This window comes from Neofelis nebulosa, chromosome 14 (genome assembly GCF_028018385.1).
Source record: "Neofelis nebulosa isolate mNeoNeb1 chromosome 14, mNeoNeb1.pri, whole genome shotgun sequence".
Taxonomy (NCBI): Eukaryota; Metazoa; Chordata; class Mammalia; order Carnivora; family Felidae; genus Neofelis; species Neofelis nebulosa.
In genome coordinates this window covers 52,918,842-52,931,962 of record NC_080795.1, presented here as the reverse complement: position 1 = coordinate 52,931,962, position 13,121 = coordinate 52,918,842, and the positions used below count along the sequence as shown (strand labels likewise).

The 13,121-nt window shown below is 36.2% G+C and overlaps 1 long non-coding RNA gene across 1 annotated transcript in view; it reads right to left on the bottom strand.

Moving 5' to 3' along the window:
- Nucleotides 1-2,239: 2,239 nt before the first annotated feature.
- The window catches only part of LOC131494432 (uncharacterized), a 77,359-nt gene continuing 66,477 nt past the window's right edge, over nucleotides 2,240-13,121 (bottom strand). The window contains exon 2 of the long non-coding RNA XR_009253401.1: nucleotides 2,240-2,433. This is a non-coding gene — a long non-coding RNA (uncharacterized LOC131494432). The remainder of the gene's footprint in view (nucleotides 2,434-13,121) is intronic.

The following is a 13,121-nucleotide window of genomic DNA, read 5'->3' as shown; positions in this document are numbered from 1 at the left end:
GACAGACTTGATTTTATTAATACAAGAAAGTTTGCTCTGTTCTGCATATGTGCCAGAAATAATTGTGGTTCATTGAGGAGACTAAAGGGAAGGTTGCTGAATAAAGCTTTAAGGATTGAAATGAAGGGCCACAGTAACAGGAACTGATACATTAAATGTTACAGATTTTGTACTGATAAGAGGATCTAGTGAAAAAAACATTTTCATGCTCTTTACAAGTTATTATTTAAACAGCAGGCCAAAACTATAAGAAAGTGTGCTGTGCTCATTTGTATTTAGCAGTGTAAAAAAAAAATCCATGGATTGGTTTGAATTATCTGAATATCTTGCGTATGGCAATGCCTGAATTAATTACATAGGGGCTGAATTATCAGATTGGTTTTCATTTTATGGATGTTGCCATGCTTTGCCTTTAGAGGAGTGTCATCTGAGTCAGCTTGGGCTGCCATAGACAGCCATAGACAACCATAGATTTTTGCCATAGCCAAAATACCATAGACTGGGTGGCTTAAAGAAGTGAAATTTATTTTCTCACAGTCCTGGAGGCCAGAAGTTTAAGATCAAGGTGCTGGCAAAGTTGCCTCTTCTTGGCTTGCAAGTGCCCACCCTCTTGCTATGTCTTCACATGGTTGGCCCTCTGTGAATGCATGATGTCTTTGGGTGTCCAAATTTCCTCTTCTAATAAGGACACCAGTCAGGGCCCACCTTAATGACCTCATTTTAACCCAATCATCTCTGTAAATGCCTTATCTTCAGATACAGTCACATTCTGAAATACTGGAGGTGAAGGCTTCAAACTATGAATACTATGGGGACACAATTCAACATTTAATACCAGAGATGTTTGTTTCCAAATACCAACATTTTGAATCTCCAGCATGAAAGCTACGGTACAAAATAGCTTTTATAAATATGATCACCAGCACACTCCTAGAATCATGGGCTATAAGAACACCTTTACCTTCCCATAGCTACTTTTTCTGCACTGTATGTTTGAGATTAGATTAAAGACGCTGTAAGCAGGTATACATTTTTTGCTAAAGTAATACATGGAACTAAAGTAAATAGGGACACGTATCTCCTGAAAATGTTTTGATGATTTTCTTTACTTTCACCCCAACTAGCTTATAAGGGCTCAAGGGGTGAAGTCCACATTTGTCTGCATCCCCAGTAACTAGCACAGTGCCAGACTCAGAGTAGGTAATTAATAAGTATTTATTTATTGGATGAATACATTAATGATTTTTCTAGTAATAGGCAATTATAAATCATAAAACAAAGATAGAATCTTCAAAGTGGTTAATAAGCTATTACAAGTATGGTTTATTGGAGGAAGTTTTATTTTAAGCTTATTAATATATTCATGTTTAAATGATATCACCTGATACGAATCTACAGAAATTAAATTAAATTAAATCTACAGAAATTAAAAAGTGATTAATTTTGGATAGATTTATTTCAACATTTTAAATTATGCCTCGGGGCGCCTGGGTGGCTCAGTCAGTTGAGCGTCCGACTTCGGCTCGGGTCATGATCTCATGGTCCGTGAGTTCGAGCCCCATGTCGGGCTCTGTGCCGACAGCTCAGAGCCTGGAGCCTGTTTTGGATTCTGTGTCTCCCTCTCTCTCTGACCCTCCCTCATTCATGCTCTGTCTCTCTGAGTCTCAACAAAATAAATAAACGTCAAAAAAAAAATAAATTATGCCTCTAAAATTCTTTCCAGCAAATGACTTGAACAAGTAGATGCTTTTTTTTGAATGGAAATTAGTGCTCCAGATCATTATAAGGATACAGATATAAACGTGGGTGGTAACGGAAGCAATTTTGTAGAATTCTGTGAAGATAAGTTTACCTTTTGACAAGGAAGTTATGAAATAGCAATGGGATTACTCAGGTGTAGGAATAATACACGCTCGGGGAAAAACAAAAGTCTCGGGCAATTTTATGAGCACTTAAAAGTTCAGTAAAAGTATCCTGGGTACAGTCCTCAAGAAGAAATCTAGAATGTAAATGTGACTATGAAATCTCATTTTTAGTTAATGTTCTATATAGAGATTATAGGGTGGACAGAATGGAGCAAAGAAAAATGAAACCCAATGAGCAAGATGTTGATATGTGTTTTTAGAGGTTAGCTCTCCTGGCAAACATATCCATGTCGTAGAGGTAGTGTATAAGCCTAGCGAAAGGTCTCCATTGGTTTGCCAGGGCTGCCATAACAAAATACTATGAACTCACTGGATTAAACAACATAAATTTATTTTTCATAGTTCTGGAGGCTGGAAGTTCAAGATCAAGGTGTTAGCAGGTTTGGTTTCTCCTGAAGCCTCTTTTCTTGGCTTGTGGATGGCTGTCTTCCTACTGTGTCCTCATAAAGTCTCTCCTCTGTGCATGTGCTTTTGCCAGTGTCTCTCTGTGTGTCCAAATTTCCTCTTCCTATAAAGACACAAATCACTTAGGTGATTTGTGTCTAGGGTAGGATTAGGCCCACCCAAATGGCTTCATTTTAACCTAAGCCCCTCATTAAAGTGTTTATCTCCAAATATAGTCGTACGCTGAGGTACTAAAGGTTAGGGCTTCAGCATATAAATGTGGGTGTAGGGAGAACAAGTCAGCCCTCAACAACATAGAGACGTAAACAGACCTGTTTGATTTCATGCTTATAAATGACCTCCTCTTTATAGATTGACTTTCCACATACATTTTCTTATTGAGATTAACTGGACTGGTCAAATTTCCTCAAAGCCACTTTTCTGCATATCCATTTTCTCATTGACACTAGGGTATACCACAGACACTTCTAACTCAACATGTCCTCACCTTGAGTCATTGATGACTCCTCATAACCTTTACCTCCTTTTGTGTTCTAGCTTTGTTATTGATGCCACCATTCACCTATTCAAACCAGCCTGAAGCTTAAGCTATTGAGTCTTTTTTCTTCATTACCTCCTTTCCTATCATAAGTTTGGTTGACTCAGGCTCTGTAACCTTTTCCAAATCTGTCCTCTTGCCCATTATCATCTCATTGCTTTGGTTAGGGCTCTTATTTTATCTTGCCTTCATTGCTACAATAACCTCCTTATGATTTTCAATCTATTCAATTCATACTCTATATATGGCCATCAGAGAATTTCCCCTAAAATGTAAGCATGGCCATTTTGTTTTCTTTAACTTCAATGGCTCCAATTGCTAAAGTTTGGCTCTATTAAGAAGGCTCATTAGGGTGTCTGTGTATCCCTTCAAACCCCTCTCTAGTCTCACCCCAAATACCACATCTCCAGCCAGAACATGTTCCCTGAGTATGTCACTCATGTTTCCTTCCTTTTAGCTGTGGTCATGCTTTTATCTCTTCCCAGAGTAACCTGTTCTCCCCTGGTTCTTTCTCTCCAAATCATGCTGACTTAGCCAACTCCCATCCATCTGACTTTGTTCCACTCTTACCTTCCCAGGTACCAGAGACTCTTTCCTATCTCCCCTAGAGCATTTACCATCTCTATTCTACCATTTATAAGGCTGCTGCAATTATTTGCTTTTCTGCGTCTTTTTTACTTCCCTGGGAGTCCCTCATGGAAGAAATAGTTTCTTGGCAATCTGTTAATTTTTATAGCTCTAGCTAATATAATGAGATTAGGGATATTGTCCCTGGAGTCTGACTGACTGGGTTTCATTTCATCCTAACATTTCATCTTGAGATGTTAGTTCACCTCTTTAAACTTGTTACAAAGTAGACAAGAAGTACCGGTTATCTCATTATTTGGGCTATTTTTTTTTATTGACTAAAAAGAGAATGAATACATTTTTTTAGAGAAAGAAATGTATTCTATTTTTTTTTTCTGAATGATGTAAATATGTAACCACCAAAAGGCAACAAAATAGAAAACTCTTAGTTGTCTTTCTTGCATATTACAGAAAGCTGGGAAGGGTGTTTGAGGTTATGTGTCAGGATTATGGATGTTTCATTCTAACCATTTTATCATCTTAATTTTACATTGACTTTTCCTCAGCCCTCTTTTTAAAGGAATCATATTAACATACTGTGTAGGGGGAATGAGCAAATTAAACTTCACTGCATTCCCAGGCATATTTGTTGTGAGGATAAGAAAGCATATTCTTAGAGAAAAGCCTAATAACATTATCTACTATTGCAGCCTCTTACCTAGTAGTATTTTATTATTTACTCTTGGAATTATTCCCAGATGTCATTATACCAGCATCATTAACATATCAATTAAGCAGATATATAATCTTCAGTCTCAGTTTTTTTGGCATCTGGCATGTCTATATTTATTTTAAAAAAAGTATTCAGTGTATTTCATCCATATTTTTTTAAATGTATTTTTAAAGTCTTTGGATTTTTATTAATTTCTTTGTGTTGGAAATACTACCTTTTGTTTCCATAAGCACGGCATGAAGCTAATAATTAAAACATGATGGAAATGGGACATAATAGGCATTTGATACATATTTGTCAGAAGATATCACATATAATTTACCTTTTAAATATTGATGTCATAATCTATAAATCACACATACATGAATAGTTTCAGATTGTTTTTGATGAGGAGGAATTTCAAATCACCAAAGGAAATCAACTGAATTCTCATATCGGTAGTTGAATTTAGATATCAGTATATTGTTCATTTCTGTACTTTGGGTTCATGTTACAGATCATAAATCAGATTTTCTCTAATCCTTTAAGTGTCAAACAATTCTGCGAAAATAAGCCAAATACTTCCCTCTTTTACATAATGGGATGTGACTTCAGATAAATGTTGAAAAAATAGATAGGAAAGAATGTTTCATTAAAGGGAATACAAACGGGGTTGAACATGTAATATTTTTCATAAATTCACTCATGCTCAGAAAGCAGAACACAGCCAAACAGCAAGACAGAAAACTCTTCATGAGTAATAACAAGCACATTGAAAAAACCCCACAAGGCTTGTCCTTTTCCTACCATAATAAAAATGCAGCATTAAAAATAGTACAACAAAAACAATTCACTCATCAACGAGTGTGATTTTTTTAAAATTAAAAATCAACAATGGAATTTCTGTTTATGTGTGTGTTTTAGGCAATCTTATATGAAAAAAAATTGATATGTTGTAATAAAATAACCTCATATCTGCATTAATTTTATTAAAAAAATTTTTTTAATGTTTATTTATTTTTGAAGGAGAGAGAGACAGAGTGTGATTGGGGGAGGGGCAGAGAGAGAGACATACACAGAATCTGAAGCAGGCTTCAGGCTCTGAGCTGTCAGCACAGAGCCTGATGCAGGGCTCGAACTCACAAACCAAGAGATCGTGACCTGAGCCGAAGTCAGATGCTCAACCGACTGAGCCACCCAGGCGCCCTGCATTAATTTTAAAATGTAAATTTATATATCTTTTTTCTTTTTTAGAAAAAGTTTATTTATTTATTTTAAGAGAGAGAGAGAGAGGAGAGAGGGTGTGCATGCCACAGTGGGGGGAAGCAGAGGGATGGAAAGAGAGAATCCCAAGCAGGCTCCACACAGTCACTATCTGACAGCCGTGAGATCATGACCTGAGCCGGAAATCAAGAGTCAGACACTTAGCCAGTCAGTCAGACACCTGAGCCAGCCAGGTGACCCTAAAATTATATGTCTTAAATGATGTATTCATACTCATGACTTTGGATTAAAATCTAGGGCTTAACCTTATATTAAATTAAATACCTAAGCATGCCTTCAGATATTCTATATGTTGATTTGCAAATGCAAAAGCCTACACACAACTGTGCTCTCAGATTTGGCAATTATGTATAGTTGGATTAAAATATTTTGGAAGGAGGATACTAAATTCAGGCCATTATCAAAATTCTATTACATGTTTCACTGTAAGAAATTGAGATGTTAAAAATACTTATGCTTTTGATTTTATCTCATTAAAATAATGCACCATTAAGAAAGATGCACATGGACCAAGAAAAGCTTTGGGGATTTTTTTTTCCTCTAATCTAAGAATAGAAAGGAGACAGGCCAGTGACGGACTATAATATGCAGTGAAACATAACTCTTGGCAATATTTCCCAACCAAAGTTCTCTGAGGGGGTAAATACGCATTTGGACTACAGAAATCAGTGTACCTAATTTACTTAGAGTCTTACAAGGCATTTGACAAGGTTCCACACCAAAGATTGATAAAAACAAACAAAATCAGGTTGCCATTGGATTTAAAGAAATATTTGCTTTAAATGTAGAACTGGCTAAAAGACACAAATAAAAGTTAAAGATAATGGGGAATGCTTGTACGTAAATGTGTTCCTCAAATGTCTTTTATGGGGAATAGTAACCGATATGTATATTTGAAAAATAACTTAGTAAGAGCAGAAACTGGAATTCAAGGCAAATAGAGGTAAATTGAAGGGAATTTTCTAAAAGAACAAAACAAAGAAATAAAACCACCCAAAAATACATGTGAAAGGGAGCATAAGAAAAATAATTTTGACCCATATTCTAAATATTAATAGCTTAAAATTGGCATAATGAAGTCCCTCCTCACCAATCTCTCATGCTGTCACCAGCTACAGAGTTATTTTCTTCCTTCTTTGTCCCCGTCAGAAGTGAGAAGCATTTGGGATATTTTACCTAATTCTCCATTTGCCTTTCTGTTTCTCACTTGAAGGTGAGCTCTTGGAAGAAAGGGATAGCATATGATTCACCTTATGTTTCCAGCACCTTGAAAGGTACACACAACATAATAACAGCACTCATATACAATAAAAGTTCATTAAATGGATTAAAAGAGAACTAGAACTCCATTCTACAGCTTGCTTCACATTGCACAATATTGCATGCAATACCTCTTTATGATGGAAAGTGCTTTTCCTAACAGCTGAATTTGTAAAATAAACTGTTCTTTTCTGTGTGTGTGTGTGTGTGTGTGTGTGTGTGTTTTAAGTTGTATTTCAGGAATAGCATCTCCTGTTGATTTTAAAGGTTTTGGACATCTAGTCTTTGACACAAAGCTCTAAATAGTGAGTTTTTAAAGGGACAGTTGAGAAAGAGCCCTCTTCTGCTTACTACTCAGCTGGCCAGAAGTAGGAGGGAAAGGCAAATCTGTAGGCAGAAGAGAGGATCCCAGTGGCCCTATCTTCTCCTCTCCAGGGTCCACTGCAAAAGGGAAGAGGAAAGAAGGAAACTGGAAAGGCACCATGAAATCTAGGAGCACTCAACTTGATTATTTTTCACCCAGTCACAAACTTAATGTGAATATAATGACCTAAAAGTAAACTTGAAACTAAGCAGGCAATGATCACTTAAGAAACATAATATCAAATGATTAACTTTGTTTTATTTCACTTTATTATATTTTATTTTACGTTTTTATTTTAATTCCAGTTAGTTAACACATAGTGTTATATTAGTTACAGGTGTACCTTTGTTTATTTTAAAACTCTTTCTGACTGTAAACTCTTTGTGGACAAAAATTTTGTTTGCCTTACTTGACTTTTTATTCCCAGGTCCTAGCATTACACTTAGCACATTAGCATGTACTCACTATGTACTCACTGAATGATTGAATAAACAAAGAAATAAAACTCCTAGGAACTGAGCAAAGCAAGTAAAGCAAAGCAAACAATAAAAGCAAAGCAAGCAAAGCAAACAATAAAAAACCCCAAACAAACAAATAAACAAACACCTTATTACACAGGCAGTTACTAAAATGTGAACAAATTGAACTGTCTGAAATTCTTTGAAGAATGATTAGGGAATAGGAACACATACAAAAAAAAGTAGGTAAAGTTAGGGTTGTTTTTTTTTTTTTCCAATTATTCATTTACAAGATGGTTGTTTGGAAATCAGAATTTCCCACAGACTCATGTTTTACATAGTGATTGGCAAGTACCCCAAATACTATTTTACCAATAATGTAACAGGAAAAATTAATTAGTCATGTTTTTAAGATAATGCAAGTTAAGTTTCAATTTGAAAGGCCCTGGCTGGAATTTAAATTCCTCTTAAAAGTGTCTTTCAAAAAGTTTTTTCCATATAGACAGAATAATGTGTGAAAAGATATTCAGCATTATTAGCCATTAGGGAAGTGCTAATTGAAACTACCATATGATACCAAAATACACCTATAAGAATGGCTAAAATTCTTAAAAAGTGCTAACATAAAATGCTGGTGAGGATGTGGAGAAACTTATGTAGGTACAATCAGTTTCTGTTAGCCACTGATTATGAGATGAAAGGAAAAAAAAAACTTAGTTGAATCATATAAAACTGTCAAAAAAAACCCCACACAAGATACTAAAAAGTTACTTACTATATTACAATAGCACAAAATTTGTACTGCCAATTTGTATTCTAATTCAAAATATTTTCAACAATTTATCCCCCAAATCTATCTCTTAGAAAGAATAAACAATAGAAACTCTTAATAATGAAGAGACACAAGCCAGCTAAGTAGATGGTGATTGTATAATATTATTCATTTACCTGATAGAATTGAGTATGTGAAACTTTTATCTGGAGCTTTGCCCATAAAGCATTTGTGGCCTCTACAGACAGGCAGTTTCAATAATAAAGGAGAAATTCATTTAATACAGTTATGTCCTAACTTGCTGGAACTGCTACCTCATGTAGCTTATAATACAGAAGGAACATTTCAAGAGTATTTTATGTTCCTTTGTTCACTGTAACATCTGTAAAGTGCTGACAAGATAAAAATAATCTGGACTTAGACTAACTGTTGAAAGCAAATCATTGTGTATTCATTTTATGGTGAGAGATAGTGTTCTGGTTGAAAAAGAAAGCATAATATTTAGGTATTGCAGAGTAGAATATTAAGAGAAGTAAGCTTGTTATTTTACCTTTTGGATTTTCCTGTGTATTACTGAGCTTGACACACTTAAATGGTGTGATTCTGAGAATTCTTAAGTACAGTTACTAAGCTGATTCCATCTAGAAAAGTTTTGATGCTATGTGGCCAGACAAAACTCCTAAGTAGTGGTCCATATCCAGATACTGAACAGGTCCTTGGAGTTCAGAAAAAATAGCAGAGGCTGCTCCAGTCATTTGCTCAGAGTAGAAAGAAATATCCATATGGAATTTGCATAAAAATCCCAAACCTTGGACAAGTAACCTAAAATTTCTACGTCCCAGTTTCCTCACTGATAAAGTGGGGATCAGTATATCCACTTCTACAATTGTGATACTGCTTAAATGAAGTGAAACTGTAATAGACTTCAATTAGTGCCTTCTGCATGTTTACTGTTCTATAAGAGTTTTTAGTATTAAGACACAAACTTGTAGCACATAGTAGCGTAGTGTCTTGCTACTTATAAATGCATGGTCTGTGGATCAGCAGCATTTACATCACCTGGAAGTTTGTTAGATGCAAAATTTCTGGTCCCACTCCAGACCTAGTGTCTGCATTTTAACAAGATCCCTGGGTGTCTGTCTACACAGTAAAAATGAAAAAGGCTGGCTAGAGCAGTAGATTCATACTGAGGTATTTCTCTGGCTTCTATAAAGTGCTACCTGCCTTAATCTTTCCAGACTTCTGGAAGCTGGCCTCACTTCCTGGTCATATCTGAGTGGCCTAAATGTGGACACCAGCCCTGGCTGTACTAAAAATGTTGTCTTTCAAGGATTCCAAATGAGTGAGACACAAAGACTGGAAAAGTGGATACTGAATCACATTCCCTAGGAGGGAAAATCTACAAACTCCAGCAGTTGGAATAGCAAGAGTTTTCTCAATTCCTGCTCTCATTTTCTGTTGTCCTGCAATGCCTGCTGGCTTCTGCTGCCTATGTCTGCATAGGCTGCAGAAGATATGCCCTCATACACTCGGTTCTTGTTCCCAAACCACCCTAGAGCTCCTGGGTCCTTAGAAAAATTTTCCCACCTGTCCCCAGGGTTTTAGGGAAATAACCCAAAAGGGCCCTGAGAGAGCAAAGTAGAACTATTCTCCTTACAGATGCACCACCAAGGTTGCAGAAGAGTCAGTTTCAAAATCTACTAGGCACAGAAAGAGCTAGCAGCCTCTGTCCTCCCTCACCAGGAAATCCTAACTTGATAAAAATAAGTTACTCAGGTTTATGAGGATTCCAACTTACAGGTGTCTTGTCTTCATTGGAAAAAAGGTAAAGAAGGACAATGAATGAACCAAATACCAGAAACAGAGCAAAGAAACAATTGGTGCCAATTACCTGTTCTGGATCCTCAGGCATACATGTTGAAAAATCTATTGTTTTGTAACATATGGGGTGTAATAGTTTTGCTCAGGCTCTTGTTTTGCTCTAGCTAAAACTGTGTAGCCTATCAGATTGAATAAAAAATAGAACAATTTTCAAGTCAATATAGCTAACTAAATGAAGTTTCTTTCAGGTGCAGAAACCTCCTAGTGATAGCATCACATGCATTTTAAAGTGGCTCTTTTAGAGACTCGATGTGCTTAAGCCATTCAATGGCTGCTGGGCTTGGGGGATCTGAGCTAGGAAACACCTAGTGCAAACAAGACTTTCATTAGGCTAAGTTCTGCTTTTTACCTTCAGAGGGGAATGTGTTCATCTTGCTCCTTACTGAGTAGAATATTTAATCAGCATTTTTATAAGGAGTGGAATTTCCATAAGTTAGAAACATGGTCTCCAGTAAGCACATGGTCTAAATCCCCATCTCTATTCTTACACATGCTCTTGACCATAATGCTTCACTTTCAAGTATTTCAGCACCATAAATGGTTTGCATAGCCCTGTGGGTCATCAGATCTCTTAATTTACTGAAAGCCTGAGTGCATTTAATAATTGCTGGGCACTCAAAGCCAAAGCTAGTCATCATTGGTTATTTACTTCTCTTTTCCTCTACAAAAAGGGAGAGAGCCAAATTCCCATAGCTGTCCCAATCTTCTCCCTCCCAAATGGAGAGAGAGAAAGTTTCTGCCAAAGCAGATTGTGTGCAGCTCTCCCTGCTTTGAAGCTGCCAGTTTTCCTAAGTACAGAATCAGGACTAATACATCATCCTTGAACTTTAAATTTCTAATGTGCCCTGACATTTGGAATAGTTTAGGATCCAAAGGGATAAGAAAGCTGTAGATTCTCCTTGTTTAATGATTTATCCTTTGTTTTCAATCTCCTTTTGCAGCTCAGGGCAGCTTACTGGTATCAGTCTACCTGAGGGACCAAAGGGAGAAGCCTAGGGTGGTCTTCCAGTGATTTGGAGGAAGGGCAGGTATATATGTGTTGAGACCATCATACAATTAAGGAATTTTTTCAACTATCAGGAAAAAGGGAATCGTGATTAATTTAATTTTTTTCAAGTGGAAATAAAGGGAATTGGGTGAAATTTTGACAGATCAAAAGGAATGAAATGCCTAAGGTATGAGAACATAGGTAATAGCACCTCTATTTTCTAGTTTTCATTTCTCACAAGCTATTTTCCTCCCATTCAGCTTCTGCTTAATTCTTGAATTGAACACTAGCATTTTTAGCATTTCGTGTAACAAGGACCACAGGTTCTAATCACAGCACTACTAATCACTGAGAATTAATAGAATTGCAGCTGTGTCTACACGTTGCCAAATATCAGTACCGATCTTAGGGAGAAAGGAGAAAAAACATGCAAAAAGCAATAGAAACTTTGCTTTGGAAAGTCTCAAGTAGCTTTTTCAGCTGGAAGGATATCTGAGATGCAAATGCCTTAGTAAAACTAATCAGTCACCTAGATACTAAGGATGAGCTTCAAGATACTCCCACTGTGTGTTAAAAATACAGCTAATGATCCAGGAACAACAATTATCTTTTTGTGCTATTAAAAAAAAAGCTGCTATCATTTTGTTAACACCACTATGAATTGCTTAGGCCACCCAGAAGTAAGACCTTCCAATCACTCCAGTCTGTGAACTCCCCTAAGATAAGGACAGATTTGTTTTATCAGTCAGTTAACTTTCTGAGCACTGACAACAACAACAAAAAATGTAACTCACCACATTAAGATGCCATTACAGTAGTTGTTTTGCAAAAGTAAATACATATTAACACCTCAATGATTAAGACATTTCAATGGAAAGTAATTATGTCTCATATATTTCTTTTCCTATGTTAGGAAATATTTTTGACATAAATATAGCTTGGAGTTAGTCTATGAATTCTATTCCTACAGGTAATATGGAAGAGAAGGTGCTCAAAGTTGTGCCCATATTCCTTGACTTTTCTCTCTACCCCTCTGACTCATCTCAACCAAAGAAAGTCCAAGTTTTGCATGTGTGTATGACTAATCATAATGTTGATCTTATGATTTTATAGCCAGAGAGATCTTTAGTGTGAGCTTTGGAGCCAGGCTACTCGATTTGAATCCTGCTTCAGGCACTTAGAATAGATCTATAACCTTGGGCCAGGCAACCTCTGTTGCCTCCATTTACTCCTCTGTAAGAGGGGGATCGTAATAGTACCTACCTCACAAGATGGGTTTCAAGAAGTAGATGAATTAATCCATAACTGCACTCAGAACACATTGAAACTGGCCCAGAGAGAGCACTAGACCAATAGTTCTTGGTTTTAGCTAAATGTGTTATTCCATAGTGGAGAAAACCAAAAACTGAAGTTAATTCTACTGAAGCTCATCTTGGAATTTGTTTTGTTTTGCCCCTTTATCTTGTCAATGATTTGTGGTCTGTTAAGTTTTCCCCTAGCTATCCTAATGTCAATCCTTGTCAATGTGCCCTTGAAAGATGCATATACCCAGAGCCCTGAAAATAGCATATTTCCATACAGCTTTTTCTCTAAACTGTGACAGTTTCCACCTTAGCTATTACATGTGGTCAAAACACATCTTGTAAATTCATCACTTGGGGGTGACTAATTCCATATTTGCATCCATTTCATAATCATACACAGGATCACTGCTTACAATAGAGTCTAATTTCTCTTTTTTAATTTGTAATACATTTATCACCCTGCTCTACCAATCTCATTATCCTTTTTAAAAAAAGTCTAATCCTGTTAAAATTGTTTGGAAAGATTCTATACTACTTTGCAAATCTTTAGGTTAATAAAGTATAACTCATGATGTCAGTAATGTTATCACTAAAGTGTAGTGTTGATTTTGATTCTTATTTTGTTATTTTTCTCTGTATTGTTATAAATTTCCCCTCCTGTTA